This window comes from Halichoerus grypus, chromosome 3 (genome assembly GCF_964656455.1).
Source record: "Halichoerus grypus chromosome 3, mHalGry1.hap1.1, whole genome shotgun sequence".
NCBI lineage: Eukaryota > Metazoa > Chordata > Mammalia > Carnivora > Phocidae > Halichoerus > Halichoerus grypus.
In genome coordinates this window covers 168,022,899-168,036,136 of record NC_135714.1, presented here as the reverse complement: position 1 = coordinate 168,036,136, position 13,238 = coordinate 168,022,899, and the positions used below count along the sequence as shown (strand labels likewise).

General features: G+C 35.2%; 1 protein-coding gene across 9 annotated transcripts in view; it reads left to right on the top strand.

Moving 5' to 3' along the window:
- PSD3 (pleckstrin and Sec7 domain containing 3) overlaps positions 1 to 13,238 on the top strand; it is a 586,658-nt gene that overhangs the window by 375,598 nt on the left and 197,822 nt on the right. The gene's annotated exons all lie outside the window — the stretch shown is intronic.

The following is a 13,238-nucleotide window of genomic DNA, read 5'->3' as shown; positions in this document are numbered from 1 at the left end:
AGGTTGCCAGATTTAGCAAATAAAAATACAGAAAACCCAGGTAATGTGAATTTCAGATAAATTATAATATTTAGCATAAATATCTCATGCAAAATTTGGAGACATACTTATGCTAAAAAAAAAAAAAAAAAGGTCATTCATTGTTTATCTGAACTTCACATTTAACTGGGCATCCTGCACTTGATCTGACAACCTACAGCATTCAGCAAGTAACAGTCTGCCTTATTCCCAGCTTTAAGATCAATGGAGTAAATTATACTTGTAGAATGTTAAGTTAAATAATGTACATAAGTGCTCAGTTTAGAGTCCAGCACATAGTAGCACTCAGTAAATGTCAAATATATGGAAGGCCTTCTTTCAGTTGTCAGACATCTAGCCTGGCATCCTAAAACAGATAGGACTCTAGCCCTAAAATGTTGTTAGACATTCAGTTGGAGTTCTGTGCCAAATTCTAAGATTCTTGAGTGAAGAGTATGCTAGTCTAAGTGGTCAGAGACTTGTACTCTTGTCTTTTAAAATTTGGGGAGGAGGAATTATATAGCCTAGGCTAGTTAGTATACACAGAGGTAGAAATAGGAAGTGAACGCCTATATTTTTAAAAGAAATCAAAGGTCAAGGAAAAAATTATAAAGGCTTTAGAGTCAAACTGCCTATGATTCCATTTTGAGATCGGCCACTTTACTTAACCTCTGCACTCTGTTTTCCTTCTCTGTAAAATGGGAATAATACCCATGGGTGGTGGTATAAAGAGTAAATGATGTAGGTCATGTATAACCCTAGGAACAGGTCTTGGAACTTGTTAACTACTCAGTAAATATTAGTTTGTTGGCATAATTTGTCCATGATGCCAAACTGCCAATTTGATTAAAAATAAGTGATTCTCCTAATGCCCAGCATATGTTTGCCATGGGGTATTGATTGGCTAAGGGGCATGGAATGGATAGATTTTGGGTATTTAAATTCAAGTATTCTATAAAATCTGAGGAGGACAGGAGTAGATTGCATGTAACAAAAGTAGTACTTTCTATTTATGTGTCACTTAACCAGAGTACAAATGGTTTCATATCATTTTCACAATTCTGTGAGGTAGGTGTTGTTACGCTATCTTTACAGATGAAGAAAGCAGAGGTTTAGTGTTAGTGGCCTAAAGTCATAACAGCTGATTCAAGAGGCAGATTTGATACAATTCTACTGATTTCTAGTCCATTGTTCTTTTTTCTATGTTTACTGTTTCCCATCATAATTGTTGTATTAGGATTATCATCATTGAGGTCTTTGGTTTCTCAACAGTTTTTTTTTTTTTTAAACACTGGCTGTGGTCGAGACAATTTATGAGGCATTGTGGAGACTAAAGAGAGGCAGAAGACTTGATTACATGTGCAAGAAGTTTAAAATTTAGTATCTAGTTTTTCAGTTGAAGTAATGCATACATGGTGTGGTAAACATTCGAATAGTACAGAAGATTTTACATTGAAAATTCTCTCTCACCCCATTTCCCCAATCGCCCTCTCCAAAGGCAGTCACTGTCAATGGTTTCTTCTGTATTTCAGAAATGTTCTGTGTAAGCATATATTTATATTTATATGTACACATGTGCACTCTTTTGCACCTTACTTTTTTCTTTTAGCAATATATTCTAATATATCTACTTCGTTTTTAATTTAAATGACTTTAAATACTAATGGGAGAGAATATATCTCTGGTGCTATTGTTAAAACTGTCTTATCCAATTTTTCATTTGTGCTTGAGGCATGCAAAAATGGGCCACCCTTCTCCCATAATTTAGGAAGATACCCTGATACATCCCAAATCTGCCACTGCCATTACCTCAGTCCAGGTCACATCATCTCTACCCAGCCACCACCAGTCTTTCTGGCATTTCCCTTGCTCTCTTCTAGTTCTTTCTCCACATAGAAACCAGGGTGACCTTAAGAATATGAACTAGAGCAGGTCTCTCCTCCATGGTTGCCCAACACACACAGAAGTTCTTTGTTTTCTGGTCAAAAAGCCCTATGTGACCTGTCTACCTGTTTGCCCTTACCACAGGCCTTCAGACCCGCCAGTCTCAGTTATACCAAGGAGCTGCTTACCAATCTTCTGTTTATCTTTGTGTGGCTGCTCCTTGTCACTCATATTAAATTTCCTTGCATAGAGGTTTTCTTGTCCATCCAGTTGAAAGCTAGTCTTTTAGGTTACCTTATATTAAATACCTTATGATAATTATCTGGAAGTCTACCAGAAAATGATAGAATCATTTTGATGTGTTTGTTTTCTTATTCCTTTATTGTCTGTTTCCACCCCCACTAAATCTAAGTTCTTTGCCTGTGTTTTTCACTACTGGACTTTTCAGTGCCTATATTAATACCTGACAACCTGATAGGAGTAGAGACTCAGTAAATATTTATTGACTGAATATATGAATGAATGAGTGAATAGTCTTAAGAGATTCGTTTATACTATATTGTTACAAGTGTTACAAATATTATACTGTACTATTGATGTTACAATAGGAATTATAGTCTTCTAGTAGTGAGGAAGGAAACTATACTATTTTGTATAAATATTTATACTATGTATTATACTATTATAGGAAAAAATATCATTGGTAATTATAAAATGTAGTTTAAAAAAGTTACTTAAAAATTTTCTCTGACATATTAGCATATGTTATGATAGAGTATTTGTAGTTATTGTACAATAGAGTGATACAATAAATATGAATTATGCCATTTGAAACAGTTTATAAAGATTTAGTGATGTGTTAAAGGATAATTTGAACTACTGACTATCAATTCATGTAGTCTGTGATAAGTTTTAGGTGTACAACATAATGACTTGATATTTGTGTATATTGTGAAATGATCACCTTACATAGGAAAATTTTTTTTCTTGTGATGATGAATTTTAATTTAATCTACTCCCTTAGCAACTTTCAAATATGCAATAGAGTATTATTAACTATATTCACCATGCTGTACATTACCTCCCCGTAACTTATTTTATAACTGGAAGTTAGTACCTTTTGACCCCCTTCACCCATTTTACTCACCCCCCAGTCTGGCAACCATTAGTCTGTTCTCTATATCTAAGAACTTGGTTTTCTGTTGTTTTGTTTTAGATTCCACATATAAGAGATATCATACAGTATTTGCCCTTCTCTGTCTGACTTTTTTCACCTAGCATAATGCCCTCCAGGTCCATCCATATTGTATCAAATAGCAAGATTTCACTCTTTTTATGGCTGAATAATATTCCATTGTATATACGCCACACTTCATCCATTCATCTGTCAGTGGATATCTAGGTTGTTTCCATATCTTGGTGATTGTAAATAATGCTGCAGTGAACATGGGGCTGGCATATATGTTTTTGAATTAGTACTTTTTATTTTCTTTGGATAAATGCCCTGAAGTGGAATTACAGGATCACATGATAGCTCCAGTTTTAATTTTTTGAGGAACCTCTGTAATGTTCTCCATAGTGGCTGCACCAGTATACATTCCCACCAGCAGTGCACAGAGGTTCCCTTTTCTGTGCATCCTTGCCAGCATTTGTTATCTCTTGTCTTTTTGATACTAGCCATTCTAACAGGTGTGAGGTGATAACTCATTGTGGTTTTGACTTACATTTCCCTGATGATTAGTGATGTTGAGCATCCTTTCATGCTGGCCATCTGTATGTCTTCTTTGGGAAAAAAAAAAAAAAATGTCTATTCAGATCCTCTTTGGAAAAATGCCTATTTAGATCCTCTGCCCATATTTTAATTGGATTGGGTTTTTTTGTTTTTTGTTTTTGCTGTTGAGTTATGTGTATTGTATTTTGGATATTAACCCCTTATCACATACATGATTTGCGAATATTTTTTCCCATTCAGTAGGTTGCCTTTTCATTTTGTTGATGGTTCCTTTGATGCGCAGAAGCTTTTTCATTTGATACGGTCCCACTTAACTTATTGTTGCTTTTTGGTGCCAAATCCAAAACCATCATTACCAATACTGGCATCAAACAGCTTACCCTCTGTGTTTTCTTCTAGGATTTTTATGATTTAGGCCTTATATTCAAATCTGTAATCCATTTTGTGTTAAAATTTATGTATGATGAGAGATAGTGGTCCAGTTTCATTCCATTGCATATAGCTGTCCAATTTTCCCAATGCTGTTTATTGATGAGAATGTACTTTCTCCATTTTAGATTCTTGGCTTCTTTGTCATAAATTATTTGATCATACATATGTGGGTTTATTTCTTGGCTTTCTATTCCGTTCATCTGTGATTCTGTTTTTATGCCAATATCATACTGTTTTAATTACTGTAGCTTTGTTAATATAGTTTGAAATCAGAGTGTGATGCCTCCAGCTTTGTTCTTCTTTCTCAAGGTTGCTTTGGCTGTTGGAGGTCTTTTGTGTTTCTTTCCATCTTTTAGAGATTGTTTGTTCTATTTCTGTGAAAAAAAAAGCCGTTAGAACTTTTATTTGGATTGCACTGCTTTGTAGACTGCTTTGGGTACAATGAACATTTTAACAGTATTCTTCCAGTCCCTGAACACATAATACCTTTCCATTTATTTGTGTCTTCTGTAGTTTCTTTCATTAATATCTTACAGTTTTCACTGTATAGGTCTTTTACCTTCTTGGTGAAATTTACTCCTAGGTATTATATTCTTTTTGATATAGTTATAAATGGAATTATTTTCTTAATTTCTCTTTCTGATACTTTGTTATTAGTGTATAGAAACACTACAGATTTTCATATAGTGACTTTGTATCCTGCAGCTTTACTGAACTCTTTTATTAGATCCTATAGTTTTTTTATGGAGTCTTCAGGGTTTTTTATATGTAATACCATGTCATCTGCAAATAATGACAGCTTTACTTCTTTTGTTTATTTCCCCAACTTGAATGCCTTTTATTTCTTTTTCTTACCTAATTGCTCTGGCTGGGACTTCCAATACTATGGTCAGTAAAAGTGGCAAGTATAGACATCTTTGTCTTTTTCCTGACTTGAGGAAAAGTTTTGAGCCTTTTCACTGTTGAATATTATGTTAGCTGTGCACTTGTCATATATGGGGCCTTTATTATGTTAGGGGATCTGTTTACAGTTTTAACAAGTGGAAAAAAATTCTACTTAAAATTGTTACTTAATAAGGAACTTAGTACAGATACTGAATCATTATATTGTACACTTGAAACGAACATAATGTTCTATGTCAGTTATACCTCAATTTAAAAAGAAAAAAAGGAACTTAGTGGCTATTTACTACTTAAATTTTTGCTTACATTTGCAATAGTGTTATTCATACTAGCATATTTAAGAAATTTTCCCTAAGACACAGCAGCTAGTCAAATGGGAAGCAATTGTAAGGTATAGTAAAGGCACTTTAGGAGGAATGTGCTCTGTGTAAATTCTCATAACACCTTATTGACCAACCTGTCCCTCGAAATGAACAAACGAAAATACGTGTGTGTGTATTTGTTTGGAGTATTGCATTAGTAGAAATGATAATTAGGAGTTACAGTTTTATTTATTTTCATGTTTGGTTTAGTGGTACCTCCAGAGCTGCTCACCAAATCTTTTGTGTGCCTATTTAGTATTATCTTTGGCTGCATTTCTTTTCCCTTCAGTAATAATGAAGAAATGGTGGTTTCTATTTTAGCTCACAAAGATTTGACAACAGGCAATCACACAAGCCCCATGTTCTCCTCCTCCCCCGTAGAGAATTAAATCTCTCTCTCTCTCTGTCAAATAAATAAAATCTTTAAAAAGTTAATGTCAGTCAGATGCTCACCCCCCACACTTTAAATTCTTAGATCTGGAGATTGGATATGTTTTCCTTCTATAAAATTTTTCTCTAAAGAAAATACATTTAATATAAATCAGATATTAGATACTGTGTGTGTAAAAGCATCTTGCACTTTGTAAATAGGAAGCAAAGTTAGTTGACTCTGTTAGCTAATTCTCCATTAGGTAAAGGTCAATCAGGTTTAGCATCACATTTTGTCACCCTTACATAAGAGGCCCCTGAAGACAGAATGTATTTATCTGCACCTAGCATAATGTCCCTCCAGCCAATAGAATGTTCTCAAAAATGTTTATTATGTGATGAATTATACATATTAGTTATACCTCAGATTCCCTTTCAATAACAAAAGCATTTTTAAATTGGTTTTCTACTGTCTATTATGGGTTTTTGCTGGCACGTCTACTCAATTGAGTCAGACAGATAATGGGTTGATATTTCTGCCATTGCTGGCTGGGTTTGTAAGTGCACCACAACAGAAGGTTCGAGTTAATTGTCCAAGACATAGATTTTGATTTTGTTTATATGGTGGCTGGATCTGACTATAGATGTGGAAACAAACTCAAAATCAGTTACTTTATATTGAGCATGCTTCTGTCACCCTGAGTAAAAACTGGAGATGAATGTTTATGATGTTGCTTGTGAATATATGTTCTTTAATGTAGTGCTCTTTAAACTTGGATACATGAAAATTGTCTAGTGGGTTTGGGAACACAAGTGGTTTAAAGGGAAATCAATTTCGAGAAACTCATCTTTATTTTTACTTATTTTTTTTTATTTTTTTTCGTGTAAGAAATTGGGAAAGATTATTTTTATTTTTATTTTTATTTTATTTTATTATGTTATGTTAGTCACCATACAATACATCATTGGTTTTTGATGTGGTAATCCAGGATCCATTGTTTTCGTATAACACCCAGTGCTCCATGCAGTACGTGCCTTCCTTAATACCCATCACCGGGCTAACCAGTCCCCCCTCTCCCCTCCCCTCTAAAACCCTGTTTGTTTCTCAGAGTCCATAGTCTTTCATGGTTCATCTCTCCCTCCAATCCGCCCTCCCCCCCATTTTTCCCTTCCTGCTCCTAATGTCCTCCATGCTATTCCTTATGTTCCACAAATAAGTGAAACCATATGATAATTGACTTTCTCTGCTTGACTTATAGTACTTCTCCCTAAAATGGATCTACCCTATGAATGCTCTGTGGTCAAAGCTTCAGGCTGTTTATTCTTTTTTACCTCTACTTGACAATTGCCTTCTGCCACTTAAAAAAAGAAGGGGGATATAGCTTTCACCCATAATCTTATTTGGTACATTGCATACATGTGAAATCCTCCAGGAATAGAAGGGGCAAACAAAAAGTCCATTCTAAATACTGGTTTTAGGGAAGCCTCTAATGAGGGGGGTAATGCAGTTTTTCAATATTATTTTAAGGCATAGAGAAGAAAATAAAAATAGAGCACCATTTCTTTAGCATATTTTGAGTTTCTCTAAACAATTTGAAATTCATTTGGTTACGAGTTTTATCATTAGTTTTTTAAATAATGTCTTTTTCAAACATAGTCTCTCTTTGAGTACTTCCAGAGTAGTGCATATTTAATTTTACACTTAAAAGTCTGCTTGATCTGAATATCTGCATGAATATTGTACTTGGAAAAGACAGCCCTGGTGTTAATGGTGTCATAATTCTTCCTGGGTACAAATTTCATTGTGGTCACTTTCTGTCTCACTAAAGGCAATCGGAAGCTATCCAATTTATCCTTTGTAATTTTTATAATAATTGAAAGAACACATGGGAGAAAATATCATTGGAGTTTAGAGATGATTGAACTAAAATACATGAATATGATAGATTGCAAAATGTGCCTCTGTGTGGGGAGGGGTGGGAGACAGGGAGAGGGAGGGAGAGAGAGAGACAGAGAAACTCAGGTTACACAATGCATGGTAATGGGGAAAACTTCAGAGAACCATGTGTAGGCTGTCAGTGATGCTGTTGAGCCTTGAATAAAATTGCATTTTATCATCTCAATGAGAAACAATCAAAAGTTAGGAACAAAGACTTAAAAGTAAATTTAGACCAAGATACCTTGATCTCTGTAATTTAAGCAATTTACTTTTGCTTTCTCATTCTTAAAATTTAATGAACTTCAAATTTGAAGAATCATTCTGACCTGTTTAGTCTCAGTGGAGGCATTTGTTTGTTGTCTAGCTCCTGGATTTAAGTTGCAGGAATTTCACTTAAAGAAATGATTGGTAGGGACACCTGGGTGGCTCAGTCAGTTAAGCACCTGCCTTCAACTCAGGTCATGGTCCCGAGGTCCTGGGATCCTTGCTCAGCGGGGATTCTCCGTCTGCCTGCCGCATCCCCTGCTTGTGTGTTCTCTCTGACAAATAAATAAATAAAATCTTTAAAAAAATTAAGAAACGATTGATAAATTTGCAAAGCAGTGGTTTTTAATGAAGGGCTCATACCAGAGTCAGGAGTAGAGCATTTAGAAATATTCATATATTTTCTCAACTGGGAATCTGATTCAGTAGATCTGGGATGGGGCTCAGTAATCAATATTATTAAAAAATTCCTTGACTGATTTTGACGACCACTATGGTAGAAGATTATGTTTTACCTAGGGACTGACTCTGGAAATATTTCTGAAAATCAACCTTTCTTTACTCAGATATCTGTCTTCCATTTATACCTTTGTGTATTAGTTTCCTAGGGCTGCTATAACAAATTACCACACACTTGGAGTCTTAAAACAACAGAAATATATCTTCTCCTAATTTTGGAGGCCAGAAGTCTGAAATCAAGTTGTCAACATGCTGCACTCCCTTTGGAGTGTCTAGGAGAGAATCTCTGCCTCTCCCAACTTATGGTGGTTGCTGGCATTCCTTCACTTGTGTCTGTATCCAATTTCTGTGTCCATCTTCACATTGCCTTCTCTTCTCCTGTCTTTCTTAAATCTCCCCCTTCCATCCTCTATGGACACCACCCAGCCCAGATACCCTCCCCATCTCAAGATCATTAACTTAATCACATTTGCAGTCTTTTTGCTATATACAGAAATGTTTACAGGTTCCAGGGATTAGGACCTGGACATCATCTGAGGGTCCATTATTTAGCCCACCATAACTGGTTATTACCTTACTGCATATAATATATATATGGGTTACTGTGACCCATTAAGGTTGATTTATCCCCAACTATCCATTTGTGGCCACTGGGATATAACAGTCTTTCATGACAGTGTTTGCCCACAAACCTTGCTCTCTTGGAGCTAGGTCAAATAACCCCTTACATAGCTAGGGATAAATTATTTTCCTGAGCTATAGACTACATCTCCAGTTTCAGCCATTTATATGGCAGATACCTTTAGTTGTAAGTGGACTGAGACTACAGGATCAGTGTGGCAAACCAGTCATGGTCACCAACAAAGGCATTTGAAGCATGTGTCCTAGCAACAGTGACTTTTGTTGAAAGCTCATCCTTTAGAATATTACAGTGACCACCATTATTGAATGTATTCTAAGAGAGGCACAAGCCTTGTTACTTTTTCACATGGGTCTTGACAAGCCAGGCATTTACAGTGCTGTAAAGTTTGGTCTTAGGAGGAGACAATGTAGTTAGTTTTAGTTAGTTGATAAAAGAGAATGTATTTAGTTGAATGAGTATAGTCAATTGATTTCTGAAAAATGTGATTTCTGAGTCAGAGCTTGTGAAAAACAGCTATTGGATCTTGAGAGAAGTTAATTAACATATGACTTCATTTTCTTTAACCTATAAAAGGAAGAATTTGTTTTATGATTTCTAAGGCCCCTGTCAGCTGTGAAATTCCATTTTGTTGTTTCTTGAGTGGGAATTAGAGAGTTTTTACAATTCATCCCGAAAACATTATTACTAAAAGATTTGTCCCTATGCCATTAGCAGGCAGATACAAATATGATTTTAACTTGGAACTTTCCTGCTTGTATGATAGGAATATAATAGTATTGTGGATGAAATAGCTGATAGAAAAATTCTGGCATCCTAGGATTCTGACTTGGATATATTTTATATTACTGTAAACTACCTTTACTTGGGCTTTATATATAGTGTTTCCACACTCAAAAAATTAAATACTTTATACTAAGTTTACTAAGTTTGAGAGTACATTTTCACTTTTAGGTCTTCATGCCTTAGTTCTGAGTTTGTGGTATTTGGAAACATCCAAGTGCATCTGACGTATGGATCCAATGTTCACAAGAGTTCACATAAACTTAGGCTCACCTACATTTAAGTGATAAGATGAGGAAGATGTGAGTAATGGGGATTATCCAAAGAGTTATGAGAAATTATGAGAAAGTTATGAGAAAATTCAGGAGACTGTATTGTGTCACAGAAAATAAGGAAGAAAATATTTGAGAGTATTCAGTGCTGCTGACAGGCAAAGTAATGCAGGAACACTGAAAAGTGGCTTGAATTTAGCATGAAAGAATCGGATGCATTTATTGTGATCAGTTTTTAATGGAGGAACAGGAATAAAAGCAAGATTGCCTGATTTGAAGAGAAGACATTAAGTGGAGATGTGAATTGCAGAAACTTATCTCAGAAATTTAGCTAAAATAGCGGCTGAGGAACAAAGGGTGCTAAATTGCAGAAGTGGGGTTTAGAGAGACTTGCACATGTTTGAAAGCTAATAGAAAGGAGAAGATGTTACCACAGAAAGGGAAGGTATCAGGACCAGTTTTAGAGGTTTAGCCTGGTAGAGGTGGGATATCCCTTCCCTTACCATCAGAAAGGCAGAAAAAATAGATGCCATTGCGGATACATTTTAGGGAAGATGGCAAAGAGTTAAAGGAGGCTCATGAATAAGCCTCTCCTGAAGTTTGAGATGATGAATATTCAATGGCATTAATTTGTGTTCTTGTTCAATTTTTACCATTAGTGCTGAATTAGTCACATACAAATAGGGGAGGCTGTGAAGCTCAGGAGGATTACACTAGTGGCTAGCTAGGTCAGTGCTACCCCTTCTTTAATATATACCCGAACCTCCTTGACTTCAGGGCTGGGCCCAGTCATTATATTTCGTCTTCCAGCCACATGGATTAGTCCATGGGGAGGACAGGTGATCTAAACCACACCAATTAGAATCTTTTCAAATTGGAGTTAGGAGAAAGAACTGTTTTTTCTTGTTGAAAGACATAAAAGATGTAAATGGGTGTTGCTTGTTGTAGGCATGTTTCTTGTGTAGTAAAAAAACAAGGAGTGGAGATGTTTGGGGTGGAAAGAGAATAGTTGAGAGGAGAGTAGGAGAGTTTTAAATGCCTGTGTCCCTGAGGCCAGCCGCATCCATGTCTTTTTATGATTTGGCTACATAAACTATTACATATACTATTAGGTCCCCCTTATGCATAAGGTAGCTAGAGTTTAGGTATTTGTATTTGAAACTAAAGAAACTTTAACTAATATAGGGGGTATAAATTGGAGAAGTCAGAGTAGGATTGGTCAAGAGTTTCAATGTTTCTTTTTTAGGTACAATGGAGAGGCAGTAGGACAAAGAAGTTGAAGATATTAATAATAACAAGACTGGTTGATGTGATAGAGCATGGGGTCTAGGTTGCACGAGAATGGAAGGGAGGACTGTGGGGCTAAAGAGGAATCAATTCTTAACTAAGCTAATAGGTAAAAGGATAGGAAGTTGTGATGAAGGATATATAAGTGTTAGATGCATTTGCAAAGCATATTTTCCTTTTTTTAAGAAAAATAGTGTGTCATTATAAAGCACCAGAAAGATTCAAGCAAATCCCTTTGTAATTTTGCAATTGGAAAAGGATAAGCATAACATCCACTTTTTAGATTTGTCATGTTATAATATATACACTGGGAGAGGACTACAATATGACAAGTTTGTTGAATTTTACAGAATACTTTATACAAGATTTTTGTTGCATGATATGCATCTGAACAAGAATTTTCTATTTTGGAACTCAGTACCTCATTAAGCAAAATATTCTCATGGACAAAAAATTTGAAAAAACTTGCTTTAGGACAGAATTGAATATATTAGAAAATTTTTAGATGCTTAGATATCATTGTCAAGTATCTACCTTTATGAATAGATTTTTTTTTATCTTTACTACATTGTTAAATTACTCTAGGTAATTTTGAGTATGATAGTATATAAAGAACCTTTAACGATCTGTCTTTTTTCAATTGCAGTTTCTCAGCTCACTATTACTTGTAGGTTCAAAATGCTCATGCAAGTAATGGAACCCATTTAAAAGGCATTTATCCAGGAAGAGTCTCTGAGGCTTGAGTTAGACATCTTCTCTCTCTGCACATCTAAACAAGTGCAGTCTCATGAGACATTTAAACAATAGGTTGTTGTAGTTCTTCAGTAAATTTGAGTTCCTCCAAAAGAACATCCAATTTATAGCATGGTCTTTGTGCCTCAATTTAACCCTTATTTTAATTTGATGTTCTATCAGTTTTTGTATTTGAGGACACGTTTTACCATGCCCTATTAATGATGAAATGCCTCCTAATTTTTATTAGCTTCATAATTATTCAGTATTTAAACTGACTGTTGTAGCCACCCTGCAAAATTCCCACAGAGTTTGTGAAAATACTGGCTAAGGATACATGAATTAAATCTCAAGTAATATAAAATCTGTAACCTAAATATATTTGTACTGAATCTTTGTTGAGTTGAGTTGGTCCAAGTTCTTTGAAGAAGAACATTCCAGCATCATTATAATATCCTTTTCTTCAGTATAATTTGTTGTCGTGGTTTTATAGCTTAAAGATACATTTGTGTTTTCTTTTACATCTTACTCAAAATTAAGAAAGCATAGATGTGGAGTAGCATTTTCTTGGGTGGTTGTCATAGTGGAACAACTTGATTACAAGGATCTTACCTGGGAGAATCAGAGAGAATCAGGCTGACTGTCATTATTGTTACCAAAACTCTAGTTTTCTGTCTTTCCCCTCCACCACCTCACACCCACCAGGGTGGCACTCACTAACTGTAAAGCACAATTATGAAGTTAGACTGATAACAACTGCATGAATCATTGGTATAGAAACTCTGAAATTATTCTAAGATGGTTTTCCATGCCCTAGGTTCAGTCCCCCTCATATGTATCTTACTCATTAAAATGTTATGAAAACAGTTAAATTTATTACATCAATGAAAAAGGTATGCATACTTCAGTATCCAAACTAATGAAACTACAAGACCATATTTTGAATAAGGAAAATAGAGTACATGGTCTAATTTTAATCATATCCTAATATTTACACAGTGTTGTGTGTCTTATTTATAAAAGCCATTTTTTACTTTGTGCAAAATCTGTTTCACAAAATGCTGCTTACCCTATGCTTATTTGCCTCACCTGTCCTTATCTTTCAGAGCCAACAGGGGTGACTAACAAGGGGCTTAGGAATTACTTGCTGATTCCTTTTGGC